An 8,821-nucleotide genomic window follows, 5' to 3' on the forward strand; every position below is an offset into this window, starting at 1 on the left:
TGAGGACTGAATAATCAAGCTGTGCTATTAAAACATACAAGACATCAATCCCAAATCACTGGAACGATGCAAATCAGTTATTGTATTTTTTAATGTACATTTCTTTAATTGAACAGCTTTGGTCATGCTTTGTTGCTATATGAAGATAAGCCAGAAAAGGGGAGAAGCCACATTCCAAGGGCCTATTTCTCTAATTGCCAATAAAACCTATGCTGTCCAAACTAGTGAGCAAAAATAATCTCTGCTTTGATAATTTTCCACTTGCACTTTCTTGTAGATAATATTGGATGCATGCTTTGCTTATATATTACATTTATATACTTATTATATTTATAAAACAGATATATATAAATATTATATATTTATTATATTTTTATATTACATTTACATATGGAACACTCAAGCAAACTTTCTCTGACAGAGTTCGTGACAATCCCTTTTTAAAAATTTACTCCTTCTTTTTTTATTATTATTATTTACTAATACTGTAATTATTATGTTGTTTTCTTCTTTCAAATAAATGATACCATGTGAAAATATCGAGAAACAGAATTTATGCTGGAAGGTCTTCAGGGTTTACAGAGATAGGTTTGTTTGCTTTGTTTTTTTGGCTTTTTTTTCATGTGAAGCTGCATAGGGAACTTTTTCTATACATATAACATTAAAATGTAATTTTAAAGATTAACTATAATTTTAATGTAAATTCAATAATATGACTACATATGCTGCCAAGTATTACACTGTTAACACTTGCAATGGAAAAATTATATTTTTAATAGAAATGGGCAATAGAGAAGAGTAGTAATATAAGATTTTCTGTCATATGGTATTACAATATGTGAAGATGGATATGTAACATACCCATAGTCTAAAATCAAGTTTTAATATAAGTGGGTGTGTGTAAGGAGAATGAACTGTAAGGCTGCATGGCAAAGCTGTATCAATATAAACCAGGTATCCTTGTGCTTTTTTAAGATCTTCAACCTAGCTTAAAAAAAGTCAATGAAATGTACATATTATATATATATGTATATATATATTTATTTAAGAAGGAAAACCACTTGATTAAGTACATTCACTATTAAATAGATCAGTTCAGTGAAGTTAGGGGAATTGGTACAGCTGAGGAAAGGCAGAGGAGATTTTTAAGTGTACTGTATTTTAGACCTTTACACAACTGTTGCAGCTTCCGTGCTAAGGTCATCCAAGACAAGTTACATCCAGATTTCTTCTAATGCATTTCTGAATATTCAGTTCCTCTCCCAAAGCAGGCACAGCAGCCTACAGTGGGTCCTAAATGGACACCCAGATACCCTCCCATTGTTGACATTACCCCAGGTACACTGATTTTTAGGATTCTTCAGTTAAAGACAAGGAGCCATCAGGGTTTGAACAAATATGTCAAACGACTGCTTATACTAACGGGAGCAGATCCTGCCCATCCAAAAATATCTTTTTTTTTTTTTTTTTTTTTTTTTTGTTAATATGAAAACATGCACACACAGCTGTATCTTCTTTGGGTCATCAGAGTAGATTTTCCAGGTGCCATTTATCTGAAGTAGGACACTGGTGTCAACATATGAGGTCTTCAGGCATAGGCTTAATTTGCTCTGGCCCTTTGCAAATATCCAGATGCATTCTTGTTTCCCTGCCTCTGCTGAGTGCAAGTGTCCCACTGAGACAGGGCAAAGCCACCAGCTGAATGGAACAGGAGTATGTCCAAGCATACACAGCAATGCCAACCCTGCACCAAGTGTGCAGGAACCAAGAAACATTCAGAGTGTGTTCATGTAGCCTACAACCCGTTTCCTTTTTCCATGGTAAAGGCAGCTCAAAAGGCTCTAGATATCTTTCACCGTTACACAGACAGGCAAGAATATCCACTTCAAAGATAAGTTTTCTCAGATAAGACAAAGCTCAAATTACTTGTTCAAGACAATAAATAGCCTAGTCTGATGTTTCAAGGCATCTGTGCTGTTGCACACATGACTCTGAGTAATAAAAACACTTGAAGTCTACCTTTTAAACATAAATGTAGGCTATTTTAACACATCCACATGACCTAGAATTGGCTGAGGAGCTGTTTTTCTCTCTCTCTTATGCCCCCTTTTCTTCCTTTTTCCCCCCTGTATTATGTGGTCTGGGAATAAATTCTTCTTCTGAAAAGTATTTATGTAAAAACAATGAACTGTGAGAAACCAGAAGCAGAAACTTCAGATGAAAGATCTGCTAGCAATGATTTGTGTAGGGTCAGAATCCATGAAGAGGAGTGCTTTGCCAGTGGTCAAAACACGCCGGAAAATACCTGTTGAATCTTGACCATTTCAGACTCTTTCAGAGGGTTATAAAGAAGGCTTAGGAGGTCCAACCACATCGAAGAGCTGTGTTGATCCTCTGTTGAGTCTGCACACTGCATGTTCTTGTGAGAAAGGTCACTGGATGTCATGTGAATGCTTGGGGAGAGAAGGTCAGGAGGAATACCTGGGAGCCAGGTGGTGATGCTTCCAGCAGGGCCTGTGGCTATAGGGAATTTCTGAGTAAGAAAAGTTTACTTTTTAAGAAAAGCTTTCTTCCCTATTTTATGTGCGAACACTTCTCTACAACTGGAAGTGAAAGTGATATCAGAAGAAGGACAGAATGGACAAACCTCCCAGTGCAGCCTGTCTTCTAGAGCATGAAGCCTGACCAGGAGGGTGAGCTGGTCATACCCCAACACCCCATTTTTCTGGGATACATCCCCAGCTGAAAATCCAGGATATATGAGGAATTTCCCTTTTTCTCTTTGGCTAAGAGTGATGACAAATCCCCATCAATGTACAGGGGGACTCAGTCCAACAGCGCTGATGTGCAGCCCAACAAAAGCACCCAGAACCCCAAGTTCATTCAGAAGTACTACTTCTTTGGAAAATATTTTTATTATAATTAGCTCCAGTAACAGATAGTATGCAAAAAGGATGTTTATATGAATCTCAAATGAAAAAATACAGACTATACAACATTACTGTAGGTTATGTAATTAGTCTTTGTGATATCAGTGTGTTCAGATTAGCTCATACTGTTGAGTAAATCCTAAATGCTTTACTCCAGCACATTTCCTTTGATTTCAATAGGAGACTGTCAGATAAAGATTTTGGTAAAAGAGTGAGTGCCTTAGGATTTAGTGTTCTCATGTGGATTTTATTTCTAAAGGACTACATGCTCCTTTATGAACTTCTATGCTTCCATGTTAATATGATTAAGAAGACACATATTGAGCTCTGAGAGTCTGCCTGTGCAAATTTCCCTCTGAAAACAATTTTGCTGACACATTGGGGAAAACTATCAAATCTTATTTATTTGCCTTTTCATACATATAAAGCAATGAAATTTTTGTTTGTTTTTTGTTTCCTAGGGCTATGAAGAATGGAAGAGGACCAAAGCAACCTGTCATATGGGAAATATTTTCAAACATCAGGAAACTCAGAGACCAAATGTCATCTCATGGATTTTTCTTACTTGATGTTCCTTCGGATGCTTTTTTTTCTACAGTATATAATCTTAGCCCTGTTATTTAATCTAATCATAAAGTCTTCACATGTAACTGTTTTAAAATAATGTGTAGTGCATGAAGAACCGTTGATGAGCAAATATTCATTTTCCTTCTTAAAGAATTGCCAGGCTGGTGACTTTGGATGTACCTTCAAATGCCTGTAGAGAACACAAAGTACTCACATTTATTCCTATTATGTGTTCCTGCATTCAACTCTAATTATGGTGCCTAAAGTGGATTGCAGATCAGTAACTGGCTTTTCTGGTTTTATAGAGGCTTACCATTTGTTTGTTTACAGCATCTGGATCGTCTGAGAGCTGAATTGTTTGAGGCCTCTTGGTGATGTACCCTTCACTGCTTGATGCTGCTAGATACCTTGAGGTATTGAAAATATAATTTAAGAATAGGGCATCAAAATACATTAGTTGACTTTGTCTTATTAGCAACTTTTTATTGTAATGTATCAGCACTTTCTTGTTAATATCTACTGTAAATTGTCTATAGTGAGGCTATACCACTGTTTCAAGATGGGTTTATGCTGACTTGTAATTTCACTGAAGCTTATTAGAGTGTTCTCTGCTCTGCTCCAGATCACCATGTGAGATGTAATGATGTGCTACTGTTCACATTTACATTAGATTGCAATAGGGGAGAATAATATGCGGGGTTTTTGTGTCCTCATATTCTGGTCCATAATGATTCAGATCAAATAATTTTGACACAAATTACAGTCTAAATCAGTTCTTTTATTCTGACTTTTGAGTTTTCGCTATGCCGTTCCATCTGTTGACATCCTGTCACCTTTTGGCATAATCTAAAATAACACAATGTAGTACTGGATTTTGATATAATACAGTAAAGCTTTAAAATAAAATGCCTCTGCAGACTTGGAGGCTGACAGATGCTGATCAAAGTCTTGCACAAAGCAGACCTTCTTTACAACAAGATGTGCACAAACAATACAGGAAGGTGCCTTATGCACAAGCCCCTGAAGTGTCCCAGGGAGGGTCTCAAACCCTCCTGTATTACAATGAGTGTTGGCTGACTGATGCAAACCATTTGCTCCTTTTTTGAATAAGAACCTGATGAGGAGCATATAATATAGTAAACATTGATTTATAACATCCAAGGGGTCAATGAGCAATGTATTGCACTCATGTAATTAAAGTTTTTAACATTTTGAGTTCACCTGAAAGTTCATTCTCTACAGAAAGAATCACATGGAAACATTCTTGGTTACATTTTAGAAATTTACAGTACTAAATCTATTTCCTATTTACATTACTTACTGCTGGTTTTGAAGCATAATAATATAAAACCGTATACCACTATCCTTTGGAAAATAGCTTAAGAGTAAGGAATCAAGAAGAGGCGGAAGATACGTGAAATCAAGACATATAATTCAATGTCAGCTTTTCCTATTGTTCACTATAAATGTTATTCGTCTCAGCTGTTCAGCTGGATCTGTATTAGTAACACTTCTGTTTGGATGTATATGAACTAGACAGATTTTAGCTTGAAATCTGCTCAGTTTATTCCAGATTCAAGAAGATTTTTAGATCATTTTGTCTAATCTAAAGATCAGCCATTGTAAATTTGGATGCAATACTTTATTACAACTCTTCTATATTTTTTTTTTCACAGACCTCAACTTTTTACCTGACTTTGTATCAGGACAGTGTAGAAACTTATTGGCTTTTCTTTTTGAATTGAATGTATCTGATTTGAGGATGGGATTGGAGTCACATCTAGTCTTGAGCCTCTACAATTTTAAAATGGTAAGGTTGAAGGAAAAGTAAAAATCTGATGGCTGAATGTACGTGGAAGTGTTAAAGGTTGAAACACGCCTAAATACCACACTACTGCATCAGGCTTTGTAAATATGTGGCTAAAAGTGTTGGCAAATTGATACATGAATAAAGAATCCTGGCATATCTCCATGTGCACTACAACGAGGCAAACTTTGTTGCATTCTGAAACTGATATATCCAAGGAAATATTAATCCACCTGGAAGTATTTGGCTTCAGAAAAGAGAATGTAGAGTTTATATTTCCAATAATCCTCTCTTCTTTTCAAATAAGTCAGAAAAAAAACAACAACCCAACCTCTAAATTATTTAACTTTTTTTTCAATAAATAAAATTATCACAAAAATAAAGATGATGCATTTTTAAAAAAGGATCAAATCATTAAAATAAAAGCTTTCACATGCAGCCTTCATTCAACAGCCTTCTTTTTTTCCATAGGTGATCGTAGCTGGATATATTTTAGAACATTTTGAGTGATACAAGAGGCAAGCGTGTTCCTTTTGCATTCAAATATATGCTTCACAAGGTACAACTTCATTCTTTCATCTCTTTTATGATCCAGTCATATTTTATTGAAATTTTGTCAGTGTTTCTTTGTCACAGTTCCTGCCAAGCATGCTCAAGCAGCTGAGATGAGAGGTTGAAAGAAAAGTGACTGAACAGAATTCTAACTAGGGACAGGCAAATATCAGATGGTTTGTTTCATATTGTGAAGCAAACTACCTGAAGCCACCATCTCTTTGAACAATTTATCCAAGCATTAATGGAGCCTTCAGCCTGATTCTGCAATGGTACCCAGACTTACAGAGCAGAAGGTATCTCAAGCTGTGCTGAATAATTGTGAATAACAATATTATTTTCAAAATAATGAGTAGTTAATGTATGTATCTGACATTCTCTTGGTGCTGTTGGAAAGCAGACAAGGAGTAGGGTTTCTGTGCTTACCTCTGAAAACATTGCCATAACACGTAGTTCTGGTCTGGGCTAATCTAAACACTTGTGTTCACAGCAGTTCTAGCAGTGGCAGTGAATTTTTAATCCTTTGCTAAACAGCAGGCAAGCCAATATTCTTCAAGAGTAGAGGTATTGAGAACTAAAAAAAAACCCAGCATAGTTAGCTGAGTGTGAAATCTATTTGCAACAGAACTAACTCACATCATCATAAAAATTGCTGGCATTGGCATAGCTTCACTGTTTTAAAAAAGACACAAGACCACAGCTATAATACTGCTGCTTTACTGGCCTCAATTAGAGCTGATTTTGTTGATGAGAAGCAGTTTAAAGTGGAAAGCAAAGACAGGAGAAACAAAGTAATCACAAATAAAATTTGGAGATAATTTAGGATTTTCAGGATAAAATGAATGCTTACAGTATTTTAAATATGGTTCATGGTGTGTGATACTTTTAGCCAGTGAAGAAGTGATTATTATTTTACATTTCTAGTAATTGATCACCAGAAGAACGAGTGTAATGTTTTTGAAAGGATTCAAATAGTGCAAAAGAAAATCTTATATGGGTAAGAACTACCTCCCGTGAATTTCATGCTCTTGATAAGGATATGGTCTCACGGAAAAAATATTGTATGAGTAAGTAAGGACTATGGATGAGACTTTTACAAACACAGAAAACAGTCAATTACTCAGACCTTTAAGTGCCATTAGAAGTCCTACTCATAAGACATCTAGGTACTTCTGAAACTGTATCTTATGTTATAAAGCTCACTTTGTAGGAGGCAGTACTTAACATTACATGGATAACTTGCCTTCTGGCATTTCCTAACTTTAAAGTGCTTCATTTCACAGTTTAAATAACATTCTTTTAACATAAGTAGGTGCAGATTTTGTTTGTCTTTGGTGGGGTAAGCAGAGGTGGTGTTTCATTCTGTTTTGCACACCACGTATGTAAAAATGACATTTGTACAACAAATTGCAGAGCCATGCAATGAATTTTCACACATCTGTGATCAGAGCACCTGCTTCCTTCTTACACGTATATCCCATTTGAAACTTACTCTAGCTTCACAGAACTTTCAGATAGGTGTTATTTCAAAATCACTTTCTAGAGGCATATCCTACATTTAAAGTCATACAAAGTTATCCATCTAAGTGAGAGCCAGGGCTTATGACACTCAATTCTAGATTAGTAAAATAATTTGTGAAAACTAGACTGTCAAAAATTTGCTATAGTTCATTAATCAATGCAGCTTAACATGGAATTTCAATAACTAAGAGACAGAAAATACTCCTTTCCTTAGCAGGACACAATGCACTTAAAGCACGGCAATAGTAATATATGGGATGAAGAAAACGGTTTGATGGAAAGGTTTTTTTCATAGCAATTTGTTAACACCTTTTGCCTCACAAACATTGCAATTTGGTAACTATGTTTACACAGACGCAAAATTACTCAGAAACAGCCATGGTGATGATAACTTCGTATGAAAACAAAACCTATCATGGGTAGAAAAGTAATTCAGATATGAAATAAAATTTAGAAATAAAATAGAATTGAAAAATAAAATAATAATCAAATAAAATTAAATAAAATGAATAAAAAAAAAAGTAAAGTAAAACAAAAAAAATCAATACCTCTCAGAACATTCCTTAAATAGTATTGTTTCCTGGGGAGGGTCATTATAATAATTATATATAAAATAGTTGACGATAAAGGTGTATCTAGAATCTTATTTTCATTACAGTTTTTACCTTACTGTCTTGTGACTGATGTGCTAAAAATATTGTATTGCTGCTTTCTTTTACCACGGATGCTCTTAAGATTTACAGCATTGTTCTCATCAAACAAAACTCTTTTTCAGAAAAAAAAAAATCTAATGCTGCTGCATTTCCATCCAGATCTTATCTGCTCTACCTCAGAAACAATGAGTTTTCTTATGGATGAAATTATCAAGAGGCATTTAAAAAAATAGACTCAGAGTTCTTGGTTCTATACACTGTAGACTAATATATATTTATATATCATATGCATATATTTTATTTCCTTAGAATTTGAATAAAACCAATATTATACATTGATGAAGTAATTAAGAGAACAAAAATTAAGTTTTTTTATCTTGAGAAATGAAAAAAGGATATTCTAATAAATTCCTGAACAATGTATATTATCTTGGAATGTATGCTTTTTGGTGCACATTATTTGCCTACATACCATATATACACCTGTCTTTTCCTCAGAGCTTTTATTAATTAACTATTATATAACAGAACTAATTTCATGTCTATGCCATAACAATTAAGGTAAGGAAGATTTTGAATGCCATATACTTTATATGCCACAGTGCATATATTATGTATCTTCTCTTGTAAATATAACTTTTATTAACATTTGTTTTCTTCTTATTAACCTGTATAGTCTTTTCTTATGTATTTCATAGAATCATGTAAACATGATTCTATGATTCACATTACATCTCTCCCTTCATTGGAGGATTTACAATTTCTACAGAAGACTTATTTTTAACTCAGTG

The sequence above is a fragment of the Calypte anna genome, chromosome 2, assembly GCF_003957555.1.
Source record: "Calypte anna isolate BGI_N300 chromosome 2, bCalAnn1_v1.p, whole genome shotgun sequence".
In the NCBI taxonomy this organism is placed as follows: domain Eukaryota; kingdom Metazoa; phylum Chordata; class Aves; order Apodiformes; family Trochilidae; genus Calypte; species Calypte anna.